Below are 7,500 nucleotides of genomic sequence, written 5' to 3' on the forward strand. Positions count from 1 at the left end.
AAGTACTAACCAGGCCAAACCCTGCTTAGCTTCCGAGATCAGACGAGATCGGGCGTTCTCAGGGTAGTGTGACCGTAAGCCATTGCAGAGCTCTCATCAAGACTACTTATGCAACTTCATCTATGTTGGGTTTCAGATAACAAACTAGTAATGTATAACAAGACCATGGTAATGGAAGCAAGAGGGGAAAAGCTTACAGCACCTGGTATTCCCAGGTGGTCTCCCATCCAAGTACTAACCAGGCCAAACCCTGCTTAGCTTCCGAGATCAGACGAGATCGGGCGTTCTCAGGGTAGTGTGACCGTAAGCCATTGCAGAGCTCTCATCAAGACTACTTATGCAACTTCATCTATGTTGGGTTTCAGATAACAAACTAGTAATGTATAACAAGACCATGGTAATGGAAGCAAGAGGGGAAAAGCTTACAGCACCTGGTATTCCCAGGTGGTCTCCCATCCAAGTACTAACCAGGCCAAACCCTGCTTAGCTTCCGAGATCAGACGAGATCGGGCGTTCTCAGGGTAGTGTGACCGTAAGCCATTGCAGAGCTCTCATCAAGACTACTTATGCAACTTCATCTATGTTGGGTTTCAGATAACAAACTAGTAATGTATAACAAGACCATGGTAATGGAAGCAAGAGGGGAAAAGCTTACAGCACCTGGTATTCCCAGGTGGTCTCCCATCCAAGTACTAACCAGGCCAAACCCTGCTTAGCTTCCGAGATCAGACGAGATCGGGCGTTCTCAGGGTAGTGTGACCGTAAGCCATTGCAGAGCTCTCATCAAGACTACTTATGCAACTTCATCTATGTTGGGTTTCAGATAACAAACTAGTAATGTATAACAAGACCATGGTAATGGAAGCAAGAGGGGAAAAGCTTACAGCACCTGGTATTCCCAGGTGGTCTCCCATCCAAGTACTAACCAGGCCAAACCCTGCTTAGCTTCCAAGATCAGACGAGATCGGGCGTTCTCAGGGTAGTGTGACCGTAAGCCATTGCAGAGCTCTCATCAAGACTACTTATGCAACTTCATCTATGTTGGGTTTCAGATAACAAACTAGTAATGTATAACAAGACCATGGTAATGGAAGCAAGAGGGGAAAAGCTTACAGCACCTGGTATTCCCAGGTGGTCTCCCATCCAAGTACTAACCAGGCCAAACCCTGCTTAGCTTCCGAGATCAGACGAGATCGGGCGTTCTCAGGGTAGTGTGACCGTAAGCCATTGCAGAGCTCTCATCAAGACTACTTATGCAACTTCATCTATGTTGGGTTTCAGATAACAAACTAGTAATGTATAACAAGACCATGGTAATGGAAGCAAGAGGGGAAAAGCTTACAGCACCTGGTATTCCCAGGTGGTCTCCCATCCAAGTACTAACCAGGCCAAACCCTGCTTAGCTTCCGAGATCAGACGAGATCGGGCGTTCTCAGGGTAGTGTGACCGTAAGCCATTGCAGAGCTCTCATCAAGACTACTTATGAAACTTCATCTATGTTGGGTTTCAGATAACAAACTAGTAATGTATAACAAGACCATGGTAATGGAAGCAAGAGGGGAAAAGCTTACAGCACCTGGTATTCCCAGGTGGTCTCCCATCCAAGTACTAACCAGGCCAAACCCTGCTTAGCTTCCGAGATCAGACGAGATCGGGCGATCTCAGGGTAGTGTGACCGTAAGCCATTGCAGAGCTCTCATCAAGACTACTTATGCAACTTCATCTATGTTGGGTTTCAGATAACAAACTAGTAATGTATAACAAGACCATGGTAATGGAAGCAAGAGGGGAAAAGCTTACAGCACCTGGTATTCCCAGGTGGTCTCCCATCCAAGTACTAACCAGGCCAAACCCTGCTTAGCTTCCGAGATCAGACGAGATCGGGCGTTCTCAGGGTAGTGTGACCGTAAGCCATTGCAGAGCTCTCATCAAGACTACTTATGCAACTTCATCTATGTTGGGTTTCAGATAACAAACTAGTAATGTATAACAAGACCATGGTAATTGAAGCAAGAGGGGAAAAGCTTACAGCACCTGGTATTCCCAGGTGGTCTCCCATCCAAGTACTAACCAGGCCAAACCCTGCTTAGCTTCCGAGATCAGAGGAGATCGGGCGTTCTCAGGGTAGTGTGACCGTAAACCATTGCAGAGCTCTCATCAAGACTACTTATGCAACTTCATCTATGTTGGGTTTCAGATAACAAACTAGTAATGTATAACAAGACCATGGTAATGGAAGCAAGAGGGGAAAAGCTTACAGCACCTGGTATTCCCAGGTGGTCTCCCATCCAAGTACTAACCAGGCCAAACCCTGCTTAGCTTCCGAGATCAGACGAGATCGGGCGTTCTCAGGGTAGTGTGACCGTAAGCCATTGCAGAGCTCTCATCAAGACTACTTATGCAACTTCATCTATGTTGGGTTTCAGATAACAAACTAGTAATGTATAACAAGACCATGGTAATGGAAGCAAGAGGGGAAAAGCTTACAGCACCTGGTATTCCCAGGTGGTCTCCCATCCAAGTACTAACCAGGCCAAACCCTGCTTAGCTTCCGAGATCAGACGAGATCGGGCGTTCTCAGGGTAGTGTGACCGTAAGCCATTGCAGAGCTCTCATCAAGACTACTTATGCAACTTCATCTATGTTGGGTTTCAGATAACAAACTAGTAATGTATAACAAGACCATGGTAATGGAAGCAAGAGGGGAAAAGCTTACAGCACCTGGTATTCCCAGGTGGTCTCCCATCCAAGTACTAACCAGGCCAAACCCTGCTTAGCTTCCGAGATCAGACGAGATCGGGCGTTCTCAGGGTAGTGTGACCGTAAGCCATTGCAGAGCTCTCATCAAGACTACTTATGCAACTTCATCTATGTTGGGTTTCAGATAACAAACTAGTAATGTATAACAAGACCATGGTAATGGAAGCAAGAGGGGAAAAGCTTACAGCACCTGGTATTCCCAGGTGGTCTCCCATCCAAGTACTAACCAGGCCAAACCCTGCTTAGCTTCCGAGATCAGACGAGATCGGGCGTTCTCAGGGTAGTGTGACCGTAAGCCATTGCAGAGCTCTCATCAAGACTACTTATGCAACTTCATCTATGTTGGGTTTCAGATAACAAACTAGTAATGTATAACAAGACCATGGTAATGGAAGCAAGAGGGGAAAAGCTTACAGCACCTGGTATTCCCAGGTGGTCTCCCATCCAAGAACTAACCAGGCCAAACCCTGCTTAGCTTCCGAGATCAGACGAGATCGGGCGTTCTCAGGGTAGTGTGACCGTAAGCCATTGCAGAGCTCTCATCAAGACTACTTATGCAACTTCATCTATGTTGGGTTTCAGATAACAAACTAGTAATGTATAACAAGACCATGGTAATGGAAGCAAGAGGGGAAAAGCTTACAGCACCTGGTATTCCCAGGTGGTCTCCCATCCAAGTACTAACCAGGCCACACCATGCTTAGCTTCCGAGATCAGACGAGATCGGGCGTTCTCAGGGTACTGTGACCGTAAGCCGTTGCAGAGCTCTCATCAAGACTACTTATGCAACTTCATCTATGTTGGGTTTCAGATAACAAACTAGTAATGTAAAACAAGACCATGGTAATGGAAGCAAGAGGGGAAAAGCTTACAGCACCTGGTATTCCCAGGTGGTCTCCCATCCAAGTACTAACCAGGCCAAACCCTGCTTAGCTTCCGAGATCAGACGAGATCGGGCGTTCTCAGGGTAGTGTGACCGTAAGCCATTGCAGAGCTCTCATCAAGACTACTTATGCAACTTCATCTATGTTGGGTTTCAGATAACAAACTAGTAATGTATAACAAGACCATGGTAATGGAAGCAAGAGGGGAAAAGCTTACAGCACCTGGTATTCCCAGGTGGTCTCCCATCCAAGAACTAACCAGGACAAACCCTGCTTACCTTCCGAGATCAGACGAGATCGGGCGTTCTCAGGGTAGTGTGACCGTAAGCCATTGCAGAGCTCTCATCAAGACTACTTATGCAACTTCATCTATGTTGGGTTTCAGATAACAAACTAGTAATGTATAACAAGACCATGGTAATGGAAGCAAGAGGGGAAAAGCTTACAGCACCTGGTATTCCCAGGTGGTCTCCCATCCAAGTACTAACCAGGCCAAACCCTGCTTAGCTTCCGAGATCAGACGAGATCGGGCGTTCTCAGGGTAGTGTGACCGTAAGCCATTGCAGAGCTCTCATCAAGACTACTTATGCAACTTCATCTATGTTGGGTTTCAGATAAAAAACTAGTAATGTATAACAAGACCATGGTAATGGAAGCAAGAGGGGAAAAGCTTACAGCACCTGGTATTCCCAGGTGGTCTCCCATCCAAGTACTAACCAGGCCAAACCCTGCTTAGCTTCCGAGATCAGACGAGATCGGGCGTTCTCAGGGTAGTGTGACCGTAAGCCATTGCAGAGCTCTCATCAAGACTACTTATGCAACTTCATCTATGTTGGGTTTCAGATAACAAACTAGTAATGTATAACAAGACCATGGTAATGGAAGCAAGAGGGGAAAAGCTTACAGCACCTGGTATTCCCAGGTGGTCTCCCATCCAAGTACTAACCAGGCCAAACCCTGCTTAGCTTCCGAGATCAGACGAGATCGGGCGTTCTCAGGGTAGTGTGACCGTAAGCCATTGCAGAGCTCTCATCAAGACTACTTATGCAACTTCATCTATGTTGGGTTTCAGATAACAAACTAGTAATGTATAACAAGACCATGGTAATGGAAGCAAGAGGGGAAAAGCTTACAGCACCTGGTATTCCCAGGTGGTCTCCCATCCAAGTACTAACCAGGCCAAACCCTGCTTAGCTTCCGAGATCAGACGAGATCGGGCGTTCTCAGGGTAGTGTGACCGTAAGCCATTGCAGAGCTCTCATCAAGACTACTTATGCAACTTCATCTATGTTGGGTTTCAGATAACAAACTAGTAATGTATAACAAGACCATGGTAATGGAAGCAAGAGGGGAAAGGCTTACAGCACCTGGTATTCCCAGGTGGTCTCCCATCCAAGTACTAACCAGGCCAAACCCTGCTTAGCTTCCGAGATCAGACGAGATCGGGCGTTCTCAGGGTAGTGTGACCGTAAGCCATTGCAGAGCTCTCATCAAGACTACTTATGCAACTTCATCTATGTTGGGTTTCAGATAACAAACTAGTAATGTATAACAAGACCATGGTAATGGAAGCAAGAGGGGAAAAGCTTACAGCACCTGGTATTCCCAGGTGGTCTCCCATCCAAGTACTAACCAGGCCAAACCCTGCTTAGCTTCCGAGATCAGACGAGATCGGGCGTTCTCAGGGTAGTGTGACCGTAAGCCATTGCAGAGTTCTCATCAAGACTACTTATGCAACTTCATCTATGTTGGGTTTCAGATAACAAACTAGTAATGTATAACAAGACCATGGTAATGGAAGCAATAGGGGAAAAGCTTACAGCACCTGGTATTCCCAGGTGGTCTCCCATCCAAGTACTAACCAGGCCAAACCCTGCTTAGCTTCCGAGATCAGACGAGATCGGGCGTTCTCAGGGTAGTGTGACCGTAAGCCATCGCAGAGCTCTCATCAAGACTACTTATGCAACTTCATCTATGTTGGGTTTCAGATAACAAACTAGTAATGTATAACAAGACCATGGTAATGGAAGCAAGAGGGGAAAAGCTTACAGCACCTGGTATTCCCAGGTGGTCTCCCATCCAAGTACTAACCAGGCCAAACCCTGCTCAGCTTCCGAGATCAGACGAGATCGGGCGTTCTCAGGGTAGTGTGACCGTAAGCCATTGCAAGGCTCTCATCAAGACTACTTATGCAACTTCATCTATGTTGGGTTTCAGATAACAAACTAGTAATGTATAACAAGACCATGGTAATGGAAGCAAGAGGGGAAAAGCTTACAGCACCTGGTATTCCCAGGTGGTCTCCCATCCAAGTACTAACCAGGCCAAACCCTGCTTAGCTTCCGAGATCAGACGAGATCGGGCGTTCTCAGGGTAGTGTGACCGTAAGCCATTGCAGAGCTCTCATCAAGACTACTTATGCAACTTCATCTATGTTGGGTTTCAGATAACAAACTAGTAATGTATAACAAGACCATGGTAATGGAAGCAAGAGGGGAAAAGCTTACAGCACCTGGTATTCCCAGGTGGTCTCCCATCCAAGTACTAACCAGGCCAAACCCTGCTTAGCTTCCGAGATCAGACGAGATCGGGCGTTCTCAGGGTAGTGTGACCGTAAGCCATTGCAGAGCTCTCATCAAGACTACTTATGCAACTTCATCTATGTTGGGTTTCAGATAACAAACTAGTAATGTATAACAAGACCATGGTAATGGAAGCAAGAGGGGAAAAGCTTACAGCACCTGGTATTCCCAGGTGGTCTCCCATCCAAGTACTAACCAGGCCAAACCCTGCTTAGCTTCCGAGATCAGACGAGATCGGGCGTTCTCAGGGTAGTGTGACCGTAAGCCATTGCAGAGCTCTCATCAAGACTACTTATGCAACTTCATCTATGTTGGGTTTCAGATAACAAACTAGTAATGTATAACAAGACCATGGTAATGGAAGCAAGAGGGGAAAAGCTTACAGCACCTGGTATTCCCAGGTGGTCTCCCATCCAAGTACTAACCAGGCCAAACCCTGCTTAGCTTCCGAGATCAGACGAGATCGGGCGTTCTCAGGGTAGTGTGACCGTAAGCCATTGCAGAGCTCTCATCAAGACTACTTATGCAACTTCATCTATGTTGGGTTTCAGATAACAAACTAGTAATGTATAACAAGACCATGGTAATGGAAGCAAGAGGGGAAAAGCTTACAGCACCTGGTATTCCCAGGTGGTCTCCCATCCAAGTACTAACCAGGCCAAACCCTGCTTAGCTTCCGAGATCAGACGAGATCGGGCGTTCTCAGGGTAGTGTGACCGTAAGCCATTGCAGAGCTCTCATCAAGACTACTTATGCAACTTCATCTATGTTGGGTTTCAGATAACAAACTAGTAATGTATAACAAGACCATGGTAATGGAAGCAAGAGGGGAAAAGCTTACAGCACCTGGTATTCCCAGGTGGTCTCCCATCCAAGTACTAACCAGGCCAAACCCTGCTTAGCTTCCGAGATCAGACGAGATCGGGCGTTCTCAGGGTAGTGTGACCGTAAGCCATTGCAGAGCTCTCATCAAGACTACTTATGCAACTTCATCTATGTTGGGTTTCAGATAACAAACTAGTAATGTATAACAAGACCATGGTAATGGAAGCAAGAGGGGAAAAGCTTACAGCACCTGGTATTCCCAGGTGGTCTCCCATCCAAGTACTAACCAGGCCAAACCCTGCTTAGCTTCCGAGATCAGACGAGATCGGGCGTTCTCAGGGTAGTGTGACCGTAAGCCATTGCAGAGCTCTCATCAAGACTACTTATGCAACTTCATCTATGTTGGGTTTCAGATAACAAACTAGTAATGTATAACAAGACCATGGTAA

General features: G+C 46.6%; 33 non-coding genes across 33 annotated transcripts in view; all 33 read right to left on the reverse strand.

Moving 5' to 3' along the window:
• LOC125795328 (5S ribosomal RNA) overlaps window positions 1-80 on the reverse strand; it is a 119-nt gene extending 39 nt beyond the window's left edge. Inside the window, exon 1 of the ribosomal RNA XR_007434320.1 lies at window positions 1-80. This exon is cut by the window's left edge and continues 39 nt beyond it. This is a non-coding gene — a ribosomal RNA (5S ribosomal RNA).
• A 110-nt stretch (window positions 81-190) lies between these two features.
• Window positions 191-309, reverse strand: LOC125795329 (5S ribosomal RNA). Its single transcript, XR_007434321.1, has one exon. It is a non-coding gene; the product is annotated as a 5S ribosomal RNA (ribosomal RNA).
• A 110-nt stretch (window positions 310-419) lies between these two features.
• On the reverse strand, window positions 420-538 carry LOC125795330 (5S ribosomal RNA). The gene has a single exon (XR_007434322.1). It is a non-coding gene; the product is annotated as a 5S ribosomal RNA (ribosomal RNA).
• A 110-nt stretch (window positions 539-648) lies between these two features.
• Window positions 649-767, reverse strand: LOC125795331 (5S ribosomal RNA). The gene has a single exon (XR_007434323.1). It is a non-coding gene; the product is annotated as a 5S ribosomal RNA (ribosomal RNA).
• A 110-nt stretch (window positions 768-877) lies between these two features.
• Window positions 878-996, reverse strand: LOC125795962 (5S ribosomal RNA). The gene has a single exon (XR_007434954.1). It is a non-coding gene; the product is annotated as a 5S ribosomal RNA (ribosomal RNA).
• A 110-nt stretch (window positions 997-1,106) lies between these two features.
• LOC125795332 (5S ribosomal RNA) lies at window positions 1,107-1,225 on the reverse strand. The gene has a single exon (XR_007434324.1). It is a non-coding gene; the product is annotated as a 5S ribosomal RNA (ribosomal RNA).
• Window positions 1,226-1,335: 110 nt separating this feature from the next.
• LOC125795333 (5S ribosomal RNA) lies at window positions 1,336-1,454 on the reverse strand. Its single transcript, XR_007434325.1, has one exon. It is a non-coding gene; the product is annotated as a 5S ribosomal RNA (ribosomal RNA).
• Window positions 1,455-1,564: 110 nt separating this feature from the next.
• On the reverse strand, window positions 1,565-1,683 carry LOC125795832 (5S ribosomal RNA). The gene has a single exon (XR_007434824.1). It is a non-coding gene; the product is annotated as a 5S ribosomal RNA (ribosomal RNA).
• A 110-nt stretch (window positions 1,684-1,793) lies between these two features.
• Window positions 1,794-1,912, reverse strand: LOC125795334 (5S ribosomal RNA). Its single transcript, XR_007434326.1, has one exon. It is a non-coding gene; the product is annotated as a 5S ribosomal RNA (ribosomal RNA).
• A 110-nt stretch (window positions 1,913-2,022) lies between these two features.
• LOC125796009 (5S ribosomal RNA) lies at window positions 2,023-2,141 on the reverse strand. The gene has a single exon (XR_007435001.1). It is a non-coding gene; the product is annotated as a 5S ribosomal RNA (ribosomal RNA).
• A 110-nt stretch (window positions 2,142-2,251) lies between these two features.
• Window positions 2,252-2,370, reverse strand: LOC125795335 (5S ribosomal RNA). Its single transcript, XR_007434327.1, has one exon. It is a non-coding gene; the product is annotated as a 5S ribosomal RNA (ribosomal RNA).
• A 110-nt stretch (window positions 2,371-2,480) lies between these two features.
• Window positions 2,481-2,599, reverse strand: LOC125795336 (5S ribosomal RNA). Its single transcript, XR_007434328.1, has one exon. It is a non-coding gene; the product is annotated as a 5S ribosomal RNA (ribosomal RNA).
• Window positions 2,600-2,709: 110 nt separating this feature from the next.
• On the reverse strand, window positions 2,710-2,828 carry LOC125795338 (5S ribosomal RNA). Its single transcript, XR_007434330.1, has one exon. It is a non-coding gene; the product is annotated as a 5S ribosomal RNA (ribosomal RNA).
• Window positions 2,829-2,938: 110 nt separating this feature from the next.
• LOC125795339 (5S ribosomal RNA) lies at window positions 2,939-3,057 on the reverse strand. Its single transcript, XR_007434331.1, has one exon. It is a non-coding gene; the product is annotated as a 5S ribosomal RNA (ribosomal RNA).
• Window positions 3,058-3,167: 110 nt separating this feature from the next.
• On the reverse strand, window positions 3,168-3,286 carry LOC125796084 (5S ribosomal RNA). The gene has a single exon (XR_007435076.1). It is a non-coding gene; the product is annotated as a 5S ribosomal RNA (ribosomal RNA).
• Window positions 3,287-3,396: 110 nt separating this feature from the next.
• LOC125796335 (5S ribosomal RNA) lies at window positions 3,397-3,515 on the reverse strand. The gene has a single exon (XR_007435327.1). It is a non-coding gene; the product is annotated as a 5S ribosomal RNA (ribosomal RNA).
• A 110-nt stretch (window positions 3,516-3,625) lies between these two features.
• On the reverse strand, window positions 3,626-3,744 carry LOC125795340 (5S ribosomal RNA). Its single transcript, XR_007434332.1, has one exon. It is a non-coding gene; the product is annotated as a 5S ribosomal RNA (ribosomal RNA).
• A 110-nt stretch (window positions 3,745-3,854) lies between these two features.
• On the reverse strand, window positions 3,855-3,973 carry LOC125796322 (5S ribosomal RNA). The gene has a single exon (XR_007435314.1). It is a non-coding gene; the product is annotated as a 5S ribosomal RNA (ribosomal RNA).
• A 110-nt stretch (window positions 3,974-4,083) lies between these two features.
• Window positions 4,084-4,202, reverse strand: LOC125795341 (5S ribosomal RNA). Its single transcript, XR_007434333.1, has one exon. It is a non-coding gene; the product is annotated as a 5S ribosomal RNA (ribosomal RNA).
• Window positions 4,203-4,312: 110 nt separating this feature from the next.
• Window positions 4,313-4,431, reverse strand: LOC125795342 (5S ribosomal RNA). Its single transcript, XR_007434334.1, has one exon. It is a non-coding gene; the product is annotated as a 5S ribosomal RNA (ribosomal RNA).
• Window positions 4,432-4,541: 110 nt separating this feature from the next.
• On the reverse strand, window positions 4,542-4,660 carry LOC125795343 (5S ribosomal RNA). The gene has a single exon (XR_007434335.1). It is a non-coding gene; the product is annotated as a 5S ribosomal RNA (ribosomal RNA).
• A 110-nt stretch (window positions 4,661-4,770) lies between these two features.
• On the reverse strand, window positions 4,771-4,889 carry LOC125795344 (5S ribosomal RNA). The gene has a single exon (XR_007434336.1). It is a non-coding gene; the product is annotated as a 5S ribosomal RNA (ribosomal RNA).
• A 110-nt stretch (window positions 4,890-4,999) lies between these two features.
• Window positions 5,000-5,118, reverse strand: LOC125796099 (5S ribosomal RNA). Its single transcript, XR_007435090.1, has one exon. It is a non-coding gene; the product is annotated as a 5S ribosomal RNA (ribosomal RNA).
• Window positions 5,119-5,228: 110 nt separating this feature from the next.
• LOC125795345 (5S ribosomal RNA) lies at window positions 5,229-5,347 on the reverse strand. The gene has a single exon (XR_007434337.1). It is a non-coding gene; the product is annotated as a 5S ribosomal RNA (ribosomal RNA).
• A 110-nt stretch (window positions 5,348-5,457) lies between these two features.
• Window positions 5,458-5,576, reverse strand: LOC125795346 (5S ribosomal RNA). Its single transcript, XR_007434338.1, has one exon. It is a non-coding gene; the product is annotated as a 5S ribosomal RNA (ribosomal RNA).
• Window positions 5,577-5,686: 110 nt separating this feature from the next.
• LOC125796144 (5S ribosomal RNA) lies at window positions 5,687-5,805 on the reverse strand. Its single transcript, XR_007435136.1, has one exon. It is a non-coding gene; the product is annotated as a 5S ribosomal RNA (ribosomal RNA).
• A 110-nt stretch (window positions 5,806-5,915) lies between these two features.
• Window positions 5,916-6,034, reverse strand: LOC125795347 (5S ribosomal RNA). The gene has a single exon (XR_007434339.1). It is a non-coding gene; the product is annotated as a 5S ribosomal RNA (ribosomal RNA).
• A 110-nt stretch (window positions 6,035-6,144) lies between these two features.
• Window positions 6,145-6,263, reverse strand: LOC125795349 (5S ribosomal RNA). The gene has a single exon (XR_007434341.1). It is a non-coding gene; the product is annotated as a 5S ribosomal RNA (ribosomal RNA).
• Window positions 6,264-6,373: 110 nt separating this feature from the next.
• On the reverse strand, window positions 6,374-6,492 carry LOC125795350 (5S ribosomal RNA). The gene has a single exon (XR_007434342.1). It is a non-coding gene; the product is annotated as a 5S ribosomal RNA (ribosomal RNA).
• A 110-nt stretch (window positions 6,493-6,602) lies between these two features.
• LOC125795351 (5S ribosomal RNA) lies at window positions 6,603-6,721 on the reverse strand. The gene has a single exon (XR_007434343.1). It is a non-coding gene; the product is annotated as a 5S ribosomal RNA (ribosomal RNA).
• A 110-nt stretch (window positions 6,722-6,831) lies between these two features.
• LOC125795352 (5S ribosomal RNA) lies at window positions 6,832-6,950 on the reverse strand. Its single transcript, XR_007434344.1, has one exon. It is a non-coding gene; the product is annotated as a 5S ribosomal RNA (ribosomal RNA).
• Window positions 6,951-7,060: 110 nt separating this feature from the next.
• Window positions 7,061-7,179, reverse strand: LOC125795353 (5S ribosomal RNA). Its single transcript, XR_007434345.1, has one exon. It is a non-coding gene; the product is annotated as a 5S ribosomal RNA (ribosomal RNA).
• Window positions 7,180-7,289: 110 nt separating this feature from the next.
• LOC125795354 (5S ribosomal RNA) lies at window positions 7,290-7,408 on the reverse strand. The gene has a single exon (XR_007434346.1). It is a non-coding gene; the product is annotated as a 5S ribosomal RNA (ribosomal RNA).
• Window positions 7,409-7,500: the final 92 nt, after the last annotated feature.

This window comes from Astyanax mexicanus, unplaced genomic scaffold (assembly GCF_023375975.1).
Source record: "Astyanax mexicanus isolate ESR-SI-001 unplaced genomic scaffold, AstMex3_surface scaffold_46, whole genome shotgun sequence".
Classification (NCBI taxonomy): Eukaryota; Metazoa; Chordata; class Actinopteri; order Characiformes; family Acestrorhamphidae; genus Astyanax; species Astyanax mexicanus.